The sequence below is a fragment of the Equus asinus genome, chromosome 20 (genome assembly GCF_041296235.1).
Source record: "Equus asinus isolate D_3611 breed Donkey chromosome 20, EquAss-T2T_v2, whole genome shotgun sequence".
In the NCBI taxonomy this organism is placed as follows: Eukaryota; Metazoa; Chordata; class Mammalia; order Perissodactyla; family Equidae; genus Equus; species Equus asinus.
In genome coordinates this window covers 96,799,236-96,820,903 of record NC_091809.1, presented here as the reverse complement: position 1 = coordinate 96,820,903, position 21,668 = coordinate 96,799,236, and the positions used below count along the sequence as shown (strand labels likewise).

The 21,668-nt window shown below is 48.2% G+C and overlaps 1 protein-coding gene across 18 annotated transcripts in view; it reads right to left on the bottom strand.

Moving 5' to 3' along the window:
• BMAL1 (basic helix-loop-helix ARNT like 1) overlaps nt 1–18,073 on the bottom strand; it is a 104,607-nt gene extending 86,534 nt beyond the window's left edge. For 11 of the 18 annotated variants that reach the window (XM_070491160.1, XM_044752934.2, XM_070491155.1 and 8 more), the window contains exon 1: nt 17,846–17,982. The gene's annotated coding sequence lies outside the window, so the exon portion shown is untranslated. Of the gene's footprint in view, nt 1–17,845 lie in introns of all 18 variants that reach the window. The other 7 variants (XM_044752940.2, XM_044752941.2, XM_044752929.2 and 4 more) reach the window with 6 other exon arrangements.
• Between the last annotated feature and the right edge of the window lie 3,595 nt (nt 18,074–21,668).

Here is a 21,668-nt window from a genome sequence, read left to right as displayed (position 1 = left end):
TCTCGCTCTCAACATGTTGAATGGATGGATGACTCCCTCATCCAGCTTGTCCCATCTCAAAACAGGGGAAAGGACCATTTCTTCCTTCCCTCCTTAACAGAGGGAGGTGACCCCACACCAAGGGGTGCAGGGGTACAGAGGTGCCCGCTGGCCAGGTGTGGCCAGGCCACCGCATTAACCAGCAGAAATGCAGGGGGCAAGAGGGCAGCCATTAGGACCTCCTAGGGGCAACTTCTGGATTAAAATTTTTAAAAATAAAATTGCTGACTCCAGAGCAAACTGGACGTATTTTACCACGTTGGGGCCAAGTGAAAGGAGGTCAGCAGATAACCCAGGCTATATCGCCTGTACCAGGCGCACCCCACACTGGAGCCTCGGCTCTCCAAGTCCCCAGGCTTCCTACAACGCTCTGGGGGGAATGGCGTGTCAGCTGCTTCACGCCCACAGTGCCACGGGTGCCAGGCGGGCCACGAGGGGCTCTCCTCACCAGTCTGTGAGTTTGACAGGTGGAGCCAAGGACTGTACTCTTTTCTGGATGCTGAATACAGTGGACTCCAAAGTTATTTCAGAAATTTGGAAAAACTATGAAACTAAGGCTGAAACCAAACTACACAAATTCGAGCCCGCAAATATTTGGAATGAAAGGATCTATTTCCCAAAGGATCACTACCACTGCCGGGGTTTAAAGGCAGGCCCTCACAGGCAGATCCATCAACATGCAGACACACACATGCAGGTATGCAGACAGATTTTTAAAGGAATGGTAACAACGCCCAAAGAATGAGAATAGTAACAAGCTCCCCCCCACTGCCACCCACCCACCCAAGAAAACTGAATTTAGTAACACAGAGCCTCCCCAGGACGCCCTGGTAGGAGTGTTAACCGATGGCTGCATGAATGACCGGCATGGGCAGGAGGGGAGCCGGGGAGCTCTGGAAGCCAAGCGCGTCCCAGACCCTTCAGGAGGCAGACGACTCGAGGTCTTCCGCGCCGCATCAGACCGCTCGAGGCAAGCCTCAAAGGCTGCACTCTTTGAACAGGAAGGTGGGAGGGGGTCAGAAAGGCAGTCATAACGCCTGTAGGAGGAAGGGTGCTGGGTCTTCACCGGCGTGGGGGTCCTGGTTTTCAGAAAGAGGGGACACAGAGAGCAGGATGAACGTCCCAGATCTGACAGCAGGAGTGTCACATAAAAGAAGACTCAACAGGGACGCTCAGGGAAATTGCTAACATTTGCTCAGCTTCGAGCTTTTTCTGTGCAGTCAAAAGCCAAGCAGACAGCCATGCGGAAAGATCCTGTGAGAGCTGGTCAGGAGGAGTTTCAGAAAGGGCAACAGCACAGTAAAATATTCTAAAGACATGCAAAGGCCAGACTCTGAGCCACCAGGAAAAGGATTAGGGATGGCTGGGTGATGGGAGGCAGGGAGGAGTTAATTAAAACTAGTTTCCTGACAGTAACAGCCCAATATCCCACTGGAGGGACCCTGAGAGGCTGCTCCTCATTAAAAGCTGAAAATAAGGGAGAAAATACAAACTTGCCTTCAGGCAGAGCTGCAGCATGCATAAACCCGGACCCCTATGCACAAACTGACTCATTTGTCTTCAGAAAGGATGGACATGTACCCGAGGCAGTCCAGAGGAGTGGGGTGACCAAGAGAGCCAGCCCCAGCTCATGCCCTCAGCCTTTGCTTGCTCCACCTGCAGGCCCCAGGCTGACTAAAAGCAAGAAGCAGCTCAGCTTTACCAAGAGGTCTCCTTGATTTCATCCCTCTCCCACAGAAAGTACTGGGGACATAGAAGGAGCCAGGCCTTGGAATCACCCCAACTCTGGCCCGCCTGCTCCACTACAAACGGACATGCGTACCCAGCTCTGGGTAACTTATACATTCTTATACTCTGTAACTATCTTCTTCATGTATTTCTCTGTGAATCATTTCTCTCTCCCGCTAGAATGAAAGCTCCATGAGAGCAGAGGCCAGGTCTGCCTTGCTCATCACTGTGCCCCCAGCCAGCACCTAGAACAGTGGTGCCATATTGCAGGATCTCAACAGAGGAATGCATGGCTCAGGGACTGCCTGGCTTCAAACACTAAGCAGTCATCTCCAAGAGCCGTGCCTGAGCCTGCCCTGCCAGGTGTGTGGGCCAAGTGCTGGATGGATGGCCCAGTGCCTTCCCCAAGGTTCTCAGCCAGCTCAGCGCCCCCACCCCTTCCCTGCAGTCCCGACCCCTCCTCTTCAGCGCATCCCAGGAGCACTGCTCAGGCCTCTCACCTGAGCAATGACAAGGAGCAAGCGGAAGCTGCTACAGGGAGAAGGACAATAATTAGCTCTCTTCAGTCTATAAAGGTGTTGGTGGGAAGAAGCTACAAGCAAATCTAGAAGTCATGAACAGATAGAGGGGATGTGAAGTGAGGACACTAGAAATGGAAGGGGCCTGAGAGAACAAAGGACAGGGTCACCCAATCCCAGGACAGTAGAATCTCGGGTACCTGAGGGACACAGGAGTATAGGATAAAGGAAAAACCAGTCACAGTGTGCGGGAAACCTGCAAAATTCATTTCCTTAAGTGACTGTAATAAAGGCTGGTCGAGTTCCAGGAGGAGAGTTACTCAGGACATCTCTCCTAACACATTATAAACCCTTAACTTTCTATGTTGATTTCCAGAAGGAAAATATCCCCTTTATAACAAGTTCCTTAATGCCTCCAACAGAAAATAATGTGGATAGGTTGGAGTTAACATGAGGGTTATAGCCTAGGCCTGGTTGCCAAAAACAAAGATTTTTGAATTGGCTGGAGAGTATTCATTTGTGGAACTAATTTTTAGCCAGCCTTTTATGATTATAAACGTAATACATGTTCATTGTTGAAAAATAGGAAACCACAGAGAAGATGAGAATAAAAATCACCTCTAATTCCACGAGATGAGAACTACTGTTAACATTCTGGTGGATTTCCCTCCTTCTATGCATGAGATTTTAACAGTCAAGAACACGCTGTGAATATAATTTCAATTCCTGCCTTTTCCCAGTAAAATCCATTTAAAAATGCTCCACAGAGTTCCAAGAAAGAAGTTCTCCCTTAGTGAATAAATAAATTAAATAACAAAATGAATAAAAGAAACCCTTCATGAAGTTAAAAAAAAAAACCTAATTATTCCACTGAGCCCTCACTTCCCCAGCAAAAGAAAAAAAAAATCACTATTGCTGGGATAGAAACGGCCAATAACATAGAAACATTAAGCTCATCTTTGTATCCTCTTACCTATATTATATTTTCAATAAATATTTATTGTTTTGAACAAGTCATATATTTCTTTCAAATCAACAGAAGAATTTTATAACTGCATCTTCTTATTTTGAAGCAAGAAATCAAGTCTTGGTGGCCTTGGGAAGGTTTCACCTTCCAATCTGCAGGTGGACGAAATCATTTAAGAATGATTAGTTCACATTCATGGACCAAGACATCCAAATGAAAGCCCTATCTCCAGTTTTGTTGTAGTCTGTCACCTAAACAATGGAGTAATAAAATGGCCTTGAGAAGGACATATTATGTGTCACGTGATCCCCGGTTGGGAACTGCCACGATGTCTGCCCGCCTCCTGGTGGGGTATCTGGTTTGACACGTCAGCCACTGGAGAGCAGAAGAACCTTTCTGCCTAGTAGAGAAGACTGTCCAGGACCAAGACCTCCTTAGCACAGTGCATTTTTTTTCATTTCTCATACTATTTCACACTTCATTCAACAAATATGCCCATGCCAGGCATCGGGCTGGGTGCTGGGGACACAAAGGTGAATAACAGATGCTATACACATTTCCATGGAGCTGTAGTTCACAGAGCGCCTCCCCATCTGTTATCCTCACACTCAGACTGGGAGCCAGGAAAGACCATCACCACTGTTCCCATAGCCTGGAGGATAAAGGCATACGTTCACTCGAGCACTTTGCCCCAGGTTATGAAGTGGAAGTCTGGACCCACAGCTAGGTCTTCTGACTCTTAGTCCAGTGCTCTTTCCACTGTACCGCTCACACTGATGAACTTCTCTTACTGCCAACTGAAGTCTTCTGGATTATTCATACTCCCTCCAGCACCTGGGTTCTACCTGGCTGCCTGGTTTCTGAGCAATGAGCTGCCCTGACCTCTAGATGGCTGCATATGCCCTGATTTCTGTGTGCCTGCCTAGATTCTGACCCTGGACTCTGATGTCTTCCCAGCTATCCTGGCACCAACTTCAAACTCTGTTTACTTCCTCCCATTGGCACCATGATGCAGCAGACTGCTAACTTCCCCCAACGTTTGATCTCCTCTCCACCATTAAAAACAGAGATTTTGCTGAACTCATGACCTCACAATTAAAGATATTTCCCAGCTTCCTTTGCAGCTAAATGTAGCCACATGACTAAGTTCTGGCCACTGGGGTAAAAAAAAGTACTACTTTCAGGTCTTGCCCTTAAAATGACTGCGTGTGGGCCCCCTGATCCTTTCCCCTGGGAGATGGTAAAAAGTGGTTTCCACCTTCAACCACCAAGAGGAAGCCACGTGTTGAAGACAGGAGGCCTGGACCACCACCGACTCTAGACTCTACATGAGAGAGAAGCCAGCTTCCACCTGGTTCCAGCCATTGTGCCTGTGGATCTCTCTCATACAGGAACTTGCTTTGTGTCCCACCTCATGTAAGAAGCTCGTGAGTGAGACCAGTTCTACCTTCTCCAAGCAAAGCCCCTCACCACCAATTAAACACTTTAAAGGGGATGTTCAAATTTATGTACAAAATTGTTCCATTCAGGTTTATTTCATGGAAAACTTTTTAAAAAAATGAAATTACTAGGATCTCAAAGATGATTTATGTTCCGGTCACAGGACAAACTGAGAAGGTCCAGAAAAGCAAATCAGCCTCCTGCAGTAACAGGAGCGGAGAGAGCACTAAGTGAGAAGCACGGCCAGTCCTCTCCGACAGCAGCTCACTCCATTCCTAGAAAACGCACCAAGAGACAAAATGATACCAGCTAAGGCGAATCTCTCCATGGAAACAATGTGACAATAGGAGCTTGTGTTCTTAACCAAGAACTCAATGGACAACTTTTTAAAGAAATTATATAAACTCCATGTTTCATCATCTATTAAAGCCTTGGGACTTTTAAAGCTAGAAGGACTGTTGGCCCAGTAATATACCACAAAAGATATATGTATATTCTGTACCATACAAAGTGGGTGCAAATCAACTCAACCCAACACAAGAACTAATCATGTGACCTTTTATTTCTTCCAATTCAGTAATTCTGATTCGCTAACAATGTGTATACAAAATACTTCACTTTAATAATTCTTGCTGAGTTCTAAACACAGTAAATCAGAACATTCAAGAACAACTTCAATAGAGAAAGCAAAGAAGAACTTGGAAGAGAATAGAAGGTAAAGTCAGAAAAGTAGGGTTGAAGTCCTGGCTCTGCCACTGACCAGCTTTGGGATTCTGGACAGTAGCTTAAACTCTCTAGGTATTTCCCAGGCAGCAAAAAGGGTCTTTATGACATCTCTTCTCACAGGATTATGGGGAAGACGCAATGAGACAATGCATGTAAAAAGCACTTTCTAAGTCACATGTGAGAGGTAAATGGTGTTATCAGGATCATGACATTGGGAAAGGCTTTTGCGGAGAGATTTTGAGGAGCATCAACACGAAAACTCAGCAGACCACAAGCTACCCAGCCACTTTTTGTAACACCGACCCTGAGCAATTTCTTTTGCTGTCCTCTTTTTCTCTCTTTAAAATTCCCCCACGTGCATTAGTTGGCAAGAGTTGGTCAATTAGCTGCGTTCATCGTTGGCATCCATTTGCTCATGAGCCACACAGCAGCCAGTGAGAGCTGCTAGATATCAGCCGTGGGCTCTGAAGAGGGGAGAGCTGCAATGACCTGCAGCCACTGTGTGGTGACATGTCTGTCAACCAAAAATGCCTTCCAAAGACCCACTGTGCTGTTAGAAACCTCAAAACCAGAGACAGGAAGCATTTCAGGGCCCAGGAAAAGTGAGGAACAAGACTGCAGCAGTTAAGACAACAGGCTCTTCAGGGAGACTGTCCTGAGTCTGAATCGCAGCTTTTCCACGGTCTGTGCATCATCTGAGGCACCTCTGCATCTCAGTTTCCCTAACTAGAAAGTGGGACTGACAGTGCCCAGCCCACAGGACTACTGTGAGGATTAAATGGGAAAAGGCATATAAACACTTAGCACAGTTCTTGGCAGATGGTAAATACTCAAAGGTTAGGTACTGCTATAAATAATAATAATAATAATAATAATAATAAATCCATCATGCAATACTAACAAAAATTAAGATTTGGCGGATCTCCAGGCCTTTATATCAAGACTCTGCTACAGGTTTTGTAACCAAGAATTACCTGGACAGCATGCTGGCTCACACATTAGTCTCCCAGGCTAATCAAGGTTCTTCTGGATGTCTGCCTAATGCCTCAGGATAGGTGATACATACATAATGCCCAAGTGGCCAGCTGGCTGGATTCTGACACTTGTTTTTCCAGTTCACAGCTGCCCATCACTATCCTGAGAGGTGTGTGCAGAGGAGAACAGATTAACTTGGATATCTGTGCCTAACCTTCCATCTCTGCCCAGGCTGTGGCTCCCCATCTCTGAGGGTGAAATATATCATCATCTTTAAAATATGGCCCTACCCAGCAACATGAGGCCCGTCAGCACCCAAGTGGTGGACAGCGCCACATCCCTAAACCTGCCCTGAGGCAGGGAACTTCCTTCTGAGCCATCCAGGCTATCCCTGTAAGACCAGTACACCTTCATTACTAAAGCCAGGACACTGCTCTCTACCACCAAGGAGCAACTTTACAGCTTTCAAAACCCTTATTCTTCCCTTATCTCACTCTAGCATCAGACCACACGCTAAGAGGCTGGACAAGGCTTATTGTACCTGTTCCACAGTTAAGGTATCAGCCATACTTTGAGACATTAAGTGATTTGGCTTAGGCTATCTGGTGGCTCAAGTAGCAGAAGCAGCCTAGAAGGCAGGTTATCTGGCTCCCAATCCTGTGCTTTTTCCAGAAAATGTGGGTATTTGTTTTTAAACATCCAACTTCCATAATGGTGCTTTGCTTCTGGAGAATTCATTAACCAAGGTACCTCGGTCACAGCGCAGTGCAGATTCACATACTTGAAAGCCACTCACACAGGCAGATGTCCCCGTACTCTAGAAATCTAAAGGGTGACTGAAAACAGCCGTGCTGTTAACATAATTGACAATTAATTCCCAGTCCTGGCTCCTTTCACCCTCTGTCTGGATTCCGCCAGCAGCTCCTCTCAGAGCTCTCCTGCAGTTAGGCCCTCTTTATTCCAATGCAGCTGGAACATCTACACCGGACCAATGGTTTAGGGAAAAGCACTGCACATCACTAAAATCATAATCATAATAAAACAAATTCAGTGGTTTTGCACTGCCTACCGTCTCTACCTCACTGGGTATACTGGCTTGCCACTTAACCTCGCTGAGTTTCTTCATCTACAAAATGAAGAAGTGGGCTAAACAGAAACTTGTCCATTTCCAGATCATGACTGGAAAACCCCCAATCAAGCCCAAATCCTGCCTCTAGAGGACAGTGAGGGACAAGAGAGTCCACTGGTCAGGAGCCTCCAGAGCCTGGTTTTTGAGCCTGGATCCACCACCTATTAGCTATGTGACCTAAGGCAGGTTACTGGATGACTCTGTGCCTCAATTTCCTCATTTCTAAAATGACACGAATAATAGTACCTACCACATGGGGTTTCAGAGAAATTAAACAAGATAATACATGCGAAATGCTAATAACATCATAGGACCTCTTTCTATATTAGCAATTATCATCTGAAATGACATGTTTCAGATTTAGGCCATGAATGATTTTCCAAACTTAAATTCCCACCATTATTTAGGAACTCTCCTTTCTAGGCAATTCTATGTCCCTGAATACAAACTGGCCATTCCTACCTCCGTGCTTTTAATTGTGCAATGTTCCCACCCACCCACTCCCTGGAAATACCTATGCTACCCCTGTCTGTGTGTCTAAATCCTACCCATCCCTAAAGGTCTAAATGAAAGCTGACCTCTTCCACAAAGCCTCCTCGCTAGCATGACAACTCACAAAAATCTCTCTGGTCTCTGAATCCCTGTACCACTCAAAGACAGTCTAGATCACTTTACTGGCATTATATATGACCTTGGATTATCTTCTACCAGTAGAAGAAACTACAGGCTCCTTGGCCACAACAACTATTTCTGCTCTTCCTCTGGCTTTAGCATGGTGCATGGTATATGGCCCTTCAGATATCTGTTGACTGAACAAATAAATGCGTAGTACTATGCCCAAAGAAATACGCAACAAGTTTTCTTTGAGTTGATGTTGCTCAGCTATTGATCAGCTGTACTTTGGAGTCAATTAAAGATAACATAAAGATGAACACCGGCAGGGCAGTGGCAACCACGGCCAATTAAGTCTTGATCATCAATAAAAGATCTGGTATCTGGCCAACCTGAAGAGTAAGAAAAACAGAGACAGCAAAAGGGAATGGTCACCTAAACTCCAAAGTACCTTGCAAGACCAAGCTCAGACTGTTAGGGAAGGAAAATTGAGGTTTTCCTAAGCTGAATTCACTCGTTCAACAAATATTTATTGAGTGACTACTCTGTGCGGACACTGTCATAGTTCCTAGGGCTACAGGAGAAAACAAAAAGACAAAATTCCTGCTCATATCTTAGCATCTAAGGAGGAAGGTCAGGTTTAATGCCACCCTCTTGCTCCAGAGTGAAACCCACAGAGAAACCAGCTCCTTGCCATGCCCTCAAGTAAGGAAAAGAGAAAAAAATGGAACATACCATTCACAATGGACCAGAGGCAGTGCTGGAAGTGCTCTGTCACACCCAGTGAGGCTTCCCTCCCCTAGAATCTACTGGGGAAGTTCACAACAGAGCACCCTACACCCTAAGTCACCGAAGTCCAAGTCCCCAACACCCTAAGTCCCAGCTGAGCTCTGTGACTCGCGTCATTTAAACATCAAACCTCTCAAAAGGCAAATGTGGCTCATGATGCCAAAAACAAAACTCAGAGGTGAGGAGGGAGGAAGAAACGGGTGGTAGTGAAAAGATCAGGTAGTTTTCACTACTGCAAAACACGAGGCTCTTTTCTCCTTTGGAGCAGAAACCTCTTCTAACGTCTAAAGCCTTAAAAAAATTTTTTCTTCCAGCAGGATACTGAAAATAGCTTTGCATTTAACATTTAAAATTGTTTTTGATCCCACACTCTTTCAGCTCTGCTCTTTCCTGCAAACTCATTCCATTCCCTAAGGGCACTTACAAGTATATTTCATAAGCAACAAACCATAGTCACCATTTTTATCCCTAAGAGTTAAAAAGAAAAACCAATTTACATAATTATATGGAAGATAAGTTGGCCAAGAACACAGGAATCTTATCTGGACCAAAAGTTCTAGGACAAAATTTCTTTCAACTCATCAAGAAAGATAGCAGATCAAAATCAAGGTTCATATCGAATGTGTAACTATTGAGTACGACACATGGGAACTTCCTGAGTTCCTCATTTTTTGGGGTTATCGACTTCTTCAAAAGAAATTGGAGGTAGCCATTTGAGAGCAGGTTTGAACAATGAAATATACGTATGTTTTGCTGTTATGGTAAGAAAACAGGATTTTACAGCCAAGAAGGACCTGAGATATCAAAGTTCAATAAGGGGAACTTACTCAAAGTTACCCAGCAAGTCAGTAGCTTGCTTGGGCCAAAACTGGAGACGGGGCCTCTCCCATCTCCCAGGCCAGGGTTCCCCACTTTCCACACCACTGTATCATTATAACACATGCAGTTAAATCCTAAAGGCACAAAGGTAAGAATCCCTTTTATAACTTTTTGACAGACTGGAAAAACAGTAGGACATGTGACTAAGGTAAGTGGGTCCCCTTAATGCTAATAGTAAATGCCCTATAATGTTGTATAGATGGGGGGTTCTAGCTGCAGAAGGCTCCATTAACGCTGATAATCTTTAGTACTCAACAGCATGGTTTCAGCTACAGTCAGCACTAAACTGCTTTTGTGGGCTCACCTGGGAACTAAACCACCATTTAGTTCATGTTTTTTTCTACAGAAAAATTTATCCCACGTTTCCAACAACTGCCTTACAAATGAACTTTTGGAACAAACCTGTTTTTAAGATGTTTGTGCATGTAAGACAGAATTCTGAGGTCTGAAGCTCTGCACTGAACATCATCAAAACAGTAATAGTTGGTGATACATGCTTGGAGCACATTTATGAGAAAACCCTTCAAACCCTTAATTTGTTTATATGCAATATAACATTTTATTAAAAGCCTTCTGAGCAGGGTACTCAGAAACAGGCTGCTATTTATACAATACATAACCAAAGGCAAACACTCCAATTCTGTATGCAAGCATGTACAGGGCCTTTCTAGTGCTGGCTGAGGGTTACAGGGAGGATGAAATCTGTACACAAGGAACTCACGATCCAGTTACACTGACCTTCACTTTCCTCAAAAACAATCAAGCTACTTCCAACCTCAGGGCCTTTGCACTGATTGTTCCTCTTCCTGGGATACTTTTTCCTGGATCTTCCTGCAGCTGAGTTCAAATGTCACCTCTTCAGAGGGGCCTCCCCAGAGGACCCAAGTACAGTGACCTCCTTCCCACCACTCATCATCACTGTGCTTTTACTCTATGTGATGGCTTTTCTAGCATCAACCACTACCAGGAGTTTCCAGGTTTCATCGTTATTGTCAGCCTCCTCCCACTGAGACTCTGTTTTGTTCACTGCTGTATCTTGTGTGCCTAGAACAGTGCACATGGCAGGCACCCAATAAACTTCATTGAATGAGTAAACGAGTAGAATTGGAGAGTGGGAAGTGAGGACAAGATAATTATTCATGAAACAATTAAAAAAATGAGAGAACTGGCCATCCTGATGAAACACAATATCAATTTTTGCTAATTTGTTAATCATAATCTGCTAATTATGAAGTACCAATGCTTCTGAATGAATGGTTGGCAATTAAAAGTTAAAAAAAGAGAGAGTACTTGGAAGTGCAGAAAGGGGGCAAATGTCATCACAGGAGGCTTTGCAAAGAAGTGAGATTCAAGGCAGGCTGAGGCAAAGAGATGCCTCTCAGGTCAAGAGAGGGCCTTGGGTAAAGACAGAGAGCAGGAGAGAGTATGGCCTGGGGGAGCCCGGGCAGGGCAGCGCAGGGACAAGCAGAGCTCCACCTCTGGCTCCCAGCTCGGTCTGGGAATGGACGCTGGGGTGAGAGGGCAAGGCTGGCGAGGGGGAACAGGGTCAGACTCTGGGGAGCCTGAAGGACTGCACCTGGGGTGTCAACCATATGCCGCTGGCAACAGTGCCGTTCTTGGAAGGCCAAGTTGGCCCCACTGTGTGGGAAGAAATGAAGGAAGTAGAGGATAGGGCAGAAAACTGATGAGAAGATGACCCCGGTGGTCTAACCAGGAGGGGCAGAAAGAGCTTCTTCTCTCTGCTTCAACAGGAGAGAGCTATAAGTGAGAAAGACCTCAAGGTACTTTTCCCCCTAAAAAAAGACAACTTCCAGAGTATTTCACAATAGCATTCCATGGCAGATTCAGGTCAACCTCCTATACATCCTACACCCGGAGCATCAAGGAGAATAACAGAGGTTCAAAACGATAGCTCTGAGGGCAGAGCGCCTCTTTCCATGCCTTCCAAGTCCGAGATTAATTATATACAGTGTAGCCTGTGTTTATCTTTTTATTCTTCGGGGAAAAAAAGTGGTATCTAATTTCACTATGCAGTATATATTTGAACATTATATAACACATTTTTATGTAACAGGTTCTTGACACAAAACAATGTTTCTCTTACTATCTAAATGTATTCGGGAACAACTGGCATTAAAAAAAAATAGATGTATATACATATTGTGGACATCTGTCTTTGGGGTAAAAAGCTGGGGAGAGGAGGAAGAAGGTGAGAGACTTTTGAAAAGGTTTCCTCCCCAGGAAGGACCCTGCAGATGGCTGCGATGGGGGCAGGAGGTGCTCAGTTCTGTTCGGAGGATCATCCCGCATGGAGCTGCCCGAGCAAGGGCTGGCTGAGCCACAGGAGGCCAGGGTGAGAGCAATGCCACAGAGAGGCAGCAGGAAGCAAGAGACAGAAATGCACCACAGGATGTGAGAAGAATGCTCAGCGGCCCTTGTAACTGCTCCTAGAGTAATACTCAAACGTGCAGCCCTCAGGTCCCGCCGCAGAGGACTTAAGTCCCACTTGAAAGCAGGTGTGCACCGCGTTCATCAATGACAAGGCTGGGGACCAGTCACTGAGGCCCACTTGGCTCTGGCAAGGTGCTGGGCACTTCACACCGAGCATCTGATCCAGCGGTTCCCCCCAGCAGGCACTGACTACTGTGGTCAGACAGCAGACCGGCGAGCCCCGGCACACAATCCTGCCCCACCCCGCACCGGCTGAGGGACCTGGGCAGTTTACAAAACCACCTCTATCCTAAAATAAGGGTAATCATCACACCGACCTCATGGGGTTGTTATGAGGATTCAACAAGTTAATAAGCATAAGGTGATGAATGCACTTGCTGGCACAAGGCGAGTGCTCAGTAAATGGTAGCTGCTGTTACCATCATCATTATTGTCATTCCTGTTTTGCAAATGAGGTAAATCGGACTCAAAGCAGCTCACTAATTCACCCAGGTCACACGTTTCAGACAGCAGTTGCAGGCATAAATACATGTCAATGTTTTACTCGACATATGTACAAAATCCAATGGGTAGAGTATTAACCAGAATATTAAATTAGACAGACCATCCATCCCCTTCTTTCACCAGGCTGGATAAACATGAGCTTATACTATTTAAAAGGACAGCATGTACTGACATAAAGATCACTTCCCATCATATGCCAGCACTCAGCGTTCCCCTGAAGCAGCGATGACTGAAGCTGATCCAATCTCATCTCCCGACGTGAGGTCCCAGCTCAAACCCTCCTTCCGTGCAGACCTAATGACTCACGGCCACGTCCGCTCGTGCCCCTGGCCCACCCCCTTCACAGGCCCCCACCTCTCCACAGGCCTATCCCCCCTCCCTCCACCTGCTTAGTCCCTGAGTACCTACCAATCCCATCTCCCCTCCTCCAGATCATTCACTGGAGTCAGACAAGCATATCCTGAAGGCTCCCTGTACCTGCGATGCCAGGAAGCCAAGAGGAACTCCCCCCAAGTGCTTGGTCTGAGCAGGCAGGTGAGATATTCCCTAAGACGGCCCACCATGATGCAGAACACAGCAGGACTGCAGAGAATTAGGGCGAGCCCGAGGGCTGGGGGCACTGCTGCCAGGGCTAGGAGGAAGGACAACAAAACAGAAACAGCTCCTGGACAACCAAGCACTGGAGCCGGGTCTTAAAGAAGAGTAGATGTGAACAGGAGAAGGTGGGGGCATGGAATTGGCCGAGGGCTGGTCCAGGGAACAGATAGCCCTCCAGCTTGACTGGACAGCCCTGTGCACAGAGCAAGGCCCGGGAGACGGGCAGGCTGGATATGGAGAGGGAAGAAAGAGCAGCTAACATTCACTGGGTGTTTACAGTGTGCCATGAATAGCTTCGCGCATTCTTCACGTTTTAACTCATTTAATCCATACCGCAACTCTTTGAGGTAAGGACAACAGTGATCCCAGTCTTCTAGATGAGGACACAAGCCATGAAGGGCAAAGCAACGTGACCACCAGTCACAAAGGTGGTAAGGAACAGTTAGGGCATGAAAGCTGGCTCCAAAGTCTGTGCTCTTAACCACCCACCAAACTGCCTCTCAGGACAGTGTCGGGGTGAAGGGCAACAGGCAGCAGGGCGTTATGAGGATGAGAGAAGACCGTCCTTGCAAGCAGTTTGCAGCCTGTAACTCCACGGCCACGAACACTGGCTACGGGCTGCTGTGAATGTGCACAAAGGCCCTGCTAGCAGCTGAAGCAGGAGACAGATCAGGACTTGAAATGGGACTCGGGCGAGGGGGACAGTGAGAAGACGAAGGCCAGGACAGACACCTACTTTTAGGGTGTGTAGGAAGAGAACCAAGAAAGCATCATGACCCAAAGGCTGAGAGAGGAGGAGATTTCAAGAAAGAGGGAAAGACAGGCAGGGTAAAGGCTACAAAGCAGCCAAGAACAACCATTTTGGACTAAGCACAAGCCCCTGGAATTCAAGACGTAAAGTTTTGGGAGACCTTTGAGAAGAAATACAAAGGAGGGTAGAGAGAGAAGCCAGAGGGCAGGAGCTAAGGATGGAGCAGACGAGAGGGTGGAGGAAGTGAAAGCTCACAACCCTAGGAGAGCCTGCCCGGAGGGAGAGGGGAGAGAGACATCCAGACTCAGGGCTACCAAGAGCACACACGTGACAGCTGCCTCCTGCACAGCAGGCCCACGCCAGGTCTGTTTCTTCCCCCTCCATCCTCGCTCTCCTAAATCAAGACTAAGGCTTTTCTGGGGTTGGTGAGGAGGCTGAGTGCAAACAACACCAAGGATATTCCAGCGACAGGACCCTGGCAGTGGCGGGAGTGGCAGCAAGCACAGAGGGAGGGCTTCCTGTGTGCCAGGCATTTCCACGCATCATGTCCCTTGATCCTCACACAGACTCCATGAGGCAGGCACTGTCACTACACCACAGAGGAGGAGCCCGTGGTCAGAGGAGCCAAACGCTTGTCCAAGACCACGCAGCCCACACCCCAGGCCCCAGGTCCTTCTGCTCCCAGAGTCCAGGCTCTTGCCCAGAGTGAGAGTCCAAGAAGAGGGAACAGAGGAGAGACCCACTTGCTTTTTCTGACATGGGAGGAGAGGAAGAGACAACGGGGGAAAGAGACAGTACACTCTGAGCAGGAAGGAAGAGATGCTGAGGGAGCTTAAGTCAGAGCAGGTCTTGTTTCAAGACAGAGGGAGGAGAAAAGCCAGGATGGGTGTTTTAAGTCTGAGCACTGTGATACAGTGGCAACGAGGAGAGAAAGGACTGTGGAGAAGGGCGACATGCCTGTGTTTCTGGGCTGCTAGTGAAATCTCGAAGTCTGGAAAGGATTTTTACTTCTCTGCCAGTGTCTACCATGATGCTAGGAAAAATCTCTGCCTGTAACTGTAACATCGTAAGGGCTGGAAACTGCTTCTTTAATATCGACTTTCTCTCACCACAGTGAGAGTTGATGATGGACTCACAAACAGATGAAAGCTCACAGAAGGAAGGCAACCCATATACCAAAGAGAAATAGTAAACATTTAGTTTTTACACACTCTTAGGCAGTCTTGTTAACATGGCCAGGTCTTTCTACGGTGCTTGTCTGTCGTCTAGTATAGAAATTGTGCACACACTGCTGGTGCAGAGGGTACCTCTGAAAGCAGGGCCACTTCCTTTTCCTGCCTGCGGCAGGTATGCAAACCTCTTTTGCAAAAAGCAGACCAACTCCTGGGCAGTCATCATTTTATAAATCAGTTGAAATGGATTCTTTAAAACACCATCTGCTGATCTGTTTAAGTTTCCTATGAAAATAGGACTTCAGCTCAGATGTTCTGGAGGTTCCAGCAGGTAAATACCAACCTGAATTCAGATGTATTAAATATTTAAAGATGCACAGAACTTCAGAGCAGTGGGAAGCTTTGAGATCACCTAGTTCAACTGCCTTACTTTCCACCTGAGGTTAAGAGAATCCAGAAAGGTTGAGTAACTTGCCCCAAGTGGCACAGCCAGAAAAGCCCAAGTCTGGGCTAGAACTAGGATCTTCAAACTCTTGGGCTAGTGCTCTTCCACCACACCTGCTCCTCTCTCTCTCTCTTTAAACTTTAGGGGTTGGAATAAGGCACAAATTTAACTACAGTTTTAACATTATTATTATTATTTTCTGGCCACATCTACAATCAAAAACAAAATGCCTCTACAGCTCCAGCTTCAGATGATGCAGGCAGACTCAAATCCTACCCAGGAAATTTTAAAGCCTTCTAAATATATTCAAAAAACTGTTTTTAAAGACATCAATAAAGTGAACTCAGTAAGCATGGATTGAAAGATTCAATTTTGTGTATTAAAAAATATTTTGGAGTTTCATTGATATGGAAACCAAATTTAACAGCAGTTTTATTTTATTTATTTTATTTTTTAGTCTTGCAAGCCCGGAGAGCATGAGATTATTCCAAACCGCTCAGGAGCAGCAATGATTATTTTAAGCTCATGATTCAACCAGTACATTAATTAAAAACTCCACCAACCCAAATTGACAGATCTTGATATCAATGGGACCAGAAGAATTAAAGTAATAGTTGTCATATAAAAATCGATTAAGGGGGGAACAGCAGCAGACGTCAGAAGGACAAATGACACAAGCAAGCGTTGTGGAAACTGAGATACACCTAATGGACAGTTTTAACGGATTTTTAAAAAACGAAGATCCTGGAAATACAGGTACAGTCAAGAAATGCTTCTTCACAAACACTGACTCTTATTTCTGGAAGACGGGTGATAAAACTTGGCTCATAATTCCTTGCTGAGGGGTAGCTATGGAAGCAGGGAGAAGGGAACGAAAGAGCCAAAGTGCCAAAACGACGCTAGGTGACCGGCAAGGGGCCAAGGCCAGGGAGGGACAAGGGGGTAGAGAATGCGGGGTGAGGAGCGTCAGCCTGGTTCCCCACCGGGCAGCACACACTGGACGACAGATGCCACCGTCCAGAACAGCCCCTCCTTGCCTGCGCCTGCCCTCCAGCCCCTGCGTGCGCCCCGCAGCCCGCTCCCGCGACCCCTCGGGGCGGCCGAGTCGCGCCCCACAAGGTCTGCATTAATCTCTACTCCTCCTCGTCCTCCGAGCAAACCAGAACTCTCCTGGCTGTCAACCAACGCCCGGCAATCGCGAGCAGGAACCTTTTCTTCTCCGACATCTGTCAAACCCGGTGCTGGAGCCGGCCTCGCTGCGCCCTCCGCGGGGCTCGCGGGCTCCGGGGCCGCCGGCGGACCGGCACCTGGGCGCGGGGAGGACAGCCCCCCGCCGCCGGGCACCTGCTCGCAGACCCACGGGGGATCCTCCCGGGGCTGCCCAGGACCCGGACGGCGCAGGCCGGACGAAAGTTCGCAGGCTGGGGTCGGCCCCATTTCGGGCCGGGGATTCCCGGGTGCAGCGCCAGCCTCCGCGACAGGGCCGAAGGGGAGGGCAGGCTCGGACTCCCCGAGCCCGACGGAGACGCCCTCCCCGCCCCCACCCAGCCCCGCAGGCTCTCGAAAGGGAAGTGGAGAAGAGGGGGAGGAAGGGCAGAAGCGGCACTGCTCGCCCGACGCCCTTGGGGTGCAGCCGTCAAGGATGGTCCCCTCAGGGGTCCCCGCAGCTCCCGGGGATACATCCTAGGACTCGCCCTCAGCCGGGCCATTGCTCCCAAAGGGCGGAGCTGTCTCTTTAAGAGGCAGCTGGCTGCTCCCACCCCCCGGTCAGGTAGCGATGCCCGCGGAGGGGAGGTGGGTTCTCCCCCGGACACTTTCCCGGTCCCTTTAAGGGCGCCTGTGGCACCTCTGCCCGCCCTACCTCGCAGCGCCAGCCCCCGCGAGGGAAGATGGGGGCGGACAGGCGCGGCGCCTTTAAGGGGCGCAGCCTCCCCGCGGCCCGGGTGGGGGCAGGGAGCGGGCACGGGCCCTTTAAGGCCGGCAGCGGGCACGTCGGACAGGGTTCCCCGGCGGCCGGGCTGCGCCCGGGGCGGCGGCGGGGGCGCCGCGCCTGCCAGGGTGCTAACGGCCCCCGACGGGGTGCCCGGGGCCGCGCCGCCGGCCGCTGCCAGCCCGACACTCACCGTGGCTCGGCGGGAGCTCCCGCGCCCGCGCCCCCACTCAGATCCCGCGGCGGCGGCGGCGGTGAGTCCGGCGCGGGTAAACAGGCACCTCCGTCCCTGACCTACTTTCTGCCTTCCCTAAATGTCGCACCACTAACCTACTTTCCGACCAATCCGCTCCCCGCCGGCCCAGGCCCGGCCCCCCGCCCACCAATCGCTGTGCCCAACCCCCCTTCCCCGCCCACCAATGGAGGAGCCGCGGAGCCCGGATACCTGCCTCTTCCCGCCAGCCAATCGGCGCGCCCGAACCGAGCCGGTCTCGGCCGTGGCCCCCGGCCAATCGGCGCGCGGCTCGGCGGCCTGCTGACCAGTTGTGTGGCTGTTAGAGAGGCCGCTGACCAATGGCGAGGCGGCGAGGGTCGTTTACCTGCTACTTTCCCGCCACCAATCGCTTGGCGCACAGAAGCGCACGCCCCGAGGAGAGGACCAATCCGCGCGCCTTCCCTGGGTTTCCTCGCTCCTGCCCTCTCCCTTTCTCCCAGGTCTCCCGCTCGCCGTGGCCGCTGCGGGTGCAGACGCCGCGCTGCTTGCAGTTGCCTGGGATGATCCTCTTCTCTGGGTCCCTGGCTTGCGTCTGGCTCACCGCTGTCACCCCTCCTCCTTCCCCCTTCTTCAGTCGGCGCGCCCTGACTCAAAGCAGCATTTCCTCACTCCCCTCCCTCCAACTCCATCTAGGAAACCAATTTTAGGAACACAGAGTGCCAGACCCTTCCTGAAACACTCTGGTTTGCCAAAGTCCAAACGAGAGAACGAATACGTAGTATTTCTAGAAGGCTTTTCCATCCAAGTGTTCTTACGTTCCTTTCCTTCGTCTTGACCTCCAAGCGTCCACATTGGAACTGCTGTTCTCGCTCAAAAGAGAAAGCTCAACCCCGGAGCGAGTCCGTTGCATTTCTTTCCAGTGACCGGGTTTTGACCACCTACTGTGTGACAGACACCCTCCCAGCGGCCGCAGACTAAACCACAAACAGCTGTCCAGGCAGTGAGATAGAAGGAAACAAATAGCTACAGAAAATATATGTTCCATAACAAGATACAACTTGGATACTGAGAGGGCAGAGAATCTGTCTTATTTTTGCATCTGAAGCACTCAGCAGAGGGCCTTTAGCACAAAGAACTCCCAACCCTTCTAGGTGTTAAACTCCCTGAGTACAAGGACGGTGTCTCCTTTTTTGTTTTTGGTGGGATGGAGGAGTGGGGGTGGGGGTGGGGGTGGGGGTGGGGGCTGGGGCGGGGGTGGGGGCGAGAGCCTGGAGTCTAGCAAGTAGCACATAAATGTTTGTTGACCGGATAGTGAACAAGTGGAACTAAATCACTTCACTCAATTCTGTGACCCAGACTAGCCCCTGTGACTCTAGAATTCTAGCATTGTCACGAATACAGACCCTGCGTTTTAATCACTGTAAAACCTTTACCCACCCCCAGCCCATTGCCAGGCAGAGTAGATGCTCAAGAGTGCTTGTGGCCTGAATGTTGACTGTTTTCAAAGCCAACCAACTTCACTGGTAGTTTACTACTCTTCCTAAGTTTACATGCAGGTGGAATCTTATTGCTGTTTACTATCTTTGCCCTGATTCCATGAGGAGACGACTCTGTGTAAGTGGGATTTTAGCAATGCACTTGACAAGATTTGGGGACAAGATGAAGATATATAGGCCTGGATTCTACTATAATTAATGGATGAACAACTGGTTCAGGAACCATAACCTGAGGATGCTGATTAATGAATCTATGTTGACCTGAAGGAAAGGTGGAGGGGATCAACATTCGTGCAGCATCTACTATGTGCTTAATGCTTTCCCTGCACCTTCTCCCTTAATCCTCATGATACAGTGGAGGAAACTGGAACTCAGAGTTTAACCAGCTGGCCCAAGGTCACACAGTAGGTGGCAGGGCCATAATTCAAACCAGGTTTATTGAACTTCGAAACCTTCATATCACACTACTTAACCACCAGGATGACAGAGGCCCACTCTAAGACCCAGACTTCAGGACTTTTATCAGTGCTCTGAATGAAAACCCAGAGGATTTGCATCACATTTCCAGATGACCCAAAGCCAGGAGGGGAAGAGATGCCATTACATAATGTAAACCAAATTCGTGTTGGAGCAATGGATTGTCTGTAACAGAAACAAATGTCGAGGGGCCGGCCCTGTGGCCGAGTGGTTAAGTTCACACGCTCTGCTTCAGTGTCCCAGGGTTTCGCCGGTTCAGATCCTGGGTGCGGACCTAGTACTGCTCATCAAGCCATGCTGAGGTGGCCTCCCACATAGCACAACTAGAAGGACCCACAACTAAAATATACAACCATGTACTGGGGGGCTTTGAGGAGAATAAGCAAAAATTTTTTTAAAAAAGAAATAAATGTGGGAGTCCCACCCTGGGAAACCCACTGCTGAAAGGCAGACTGGGGGCAGAGTATCTTAACAGATGCGTGTAAGAACAAGACTAAGGGTCTTAGCTGACAGACAACTCAATGTGAGTCTTCTATGAAGTGTGGCTACCAAAATAAATGAATGCCATCTTAGGCGGCATTGATAGAAGTCTGGTATGTAAAGAAAGATGGGTGTTACAGTGCTGCCCAGTTCTAGTCATTACGCACGTGCACAATTGTCTCCAATTAAGGCTTGACAAAGAAAAATTGTCTACATGCACAAGGAGATGTAAAGAAGCTGGGAACTACATCATGTGAGAGAAGATTAAAGGAAGCAGAAGGTTTTGCCCCAGGAGATACAAAGTATCTGTCTTTATATATTTGAAGAGCTGTCAAATAGAAGAGAAATTAGACTTATTCTTCAGGGCCCTAAGGGGTACAAGGGGGTCCCATGAAACTCTAGAATGAATCAATATGAAGAATTTTCTAACAACTAGAGCCTCCTCTGCTGTGACAAGTTGAGTTTCTTGTCACAGAAAGTGTCTAAGCAAGAACTGGATGACCATATGGTGGGAGGGGGCTGGAACAGGTGTCCGTTTAGGACTCTGCCCCCCTGAGATGATGTGGTTCTACCCTCATGCCTTGGTTTTCCTCTTTTAAATTCTATCCTCCTGCCTTTCCCTACCCTTAGTGGCCAGCCACTGTTTCTCCTCGTGTGCACCTGTTCTTCCATAAGTAATTATACTTTCCCTTGTGTTTCTCTCTGCTGGGGATCCCAAATGCCTCCATCTTCCACTGGTACCTTCTTCCTTTTTATTTTTTACCTTCCAGAATACTGAACTTTCAATTCTCTGGGCACCATTAAGATCAAACTATTGTCTTCAATCTAAAATACACTGAGCACGAATAGAATCACATGGATGAAAGGAAGGGCAAAGAGAAAATTTATTAAGCAGCTACTGCGTGTCAGTGCTTTAAATACATCATCTAATATAATCTTCACATTAACCCCAGCAGTTGATCTGCTCGCTCCCCAAACTTACTAGCTGAACGACTTTTATCAAGTAACTTAGCCTCTTTGTACCTCAGTTTCCTCACCTGTAATATGGAGATAATCTAGTATCTCCTTCACAAGCTTGTTGTGAGCATTAAATGAGATGATAGATAGAAAACCCTTAGCACAGTGCCTGGCATGCAGTGAAGATTCAACATATACTAAGTTAACAATTCTCTGAGACAGATATTTACTGTGCCCATCTTACAGATGAAGTTGGTGAGGATAAAGTAGTGTCATCCACAGTGGTTCCCCAAACTCTGATCCAATGGTCAGGTCTGCTAGAATTAACTGAGGAGTTTTTTAAAATACAGATTCCCAAGTCCCAATCTGGAAGATTTTGATCCTGTATCTTT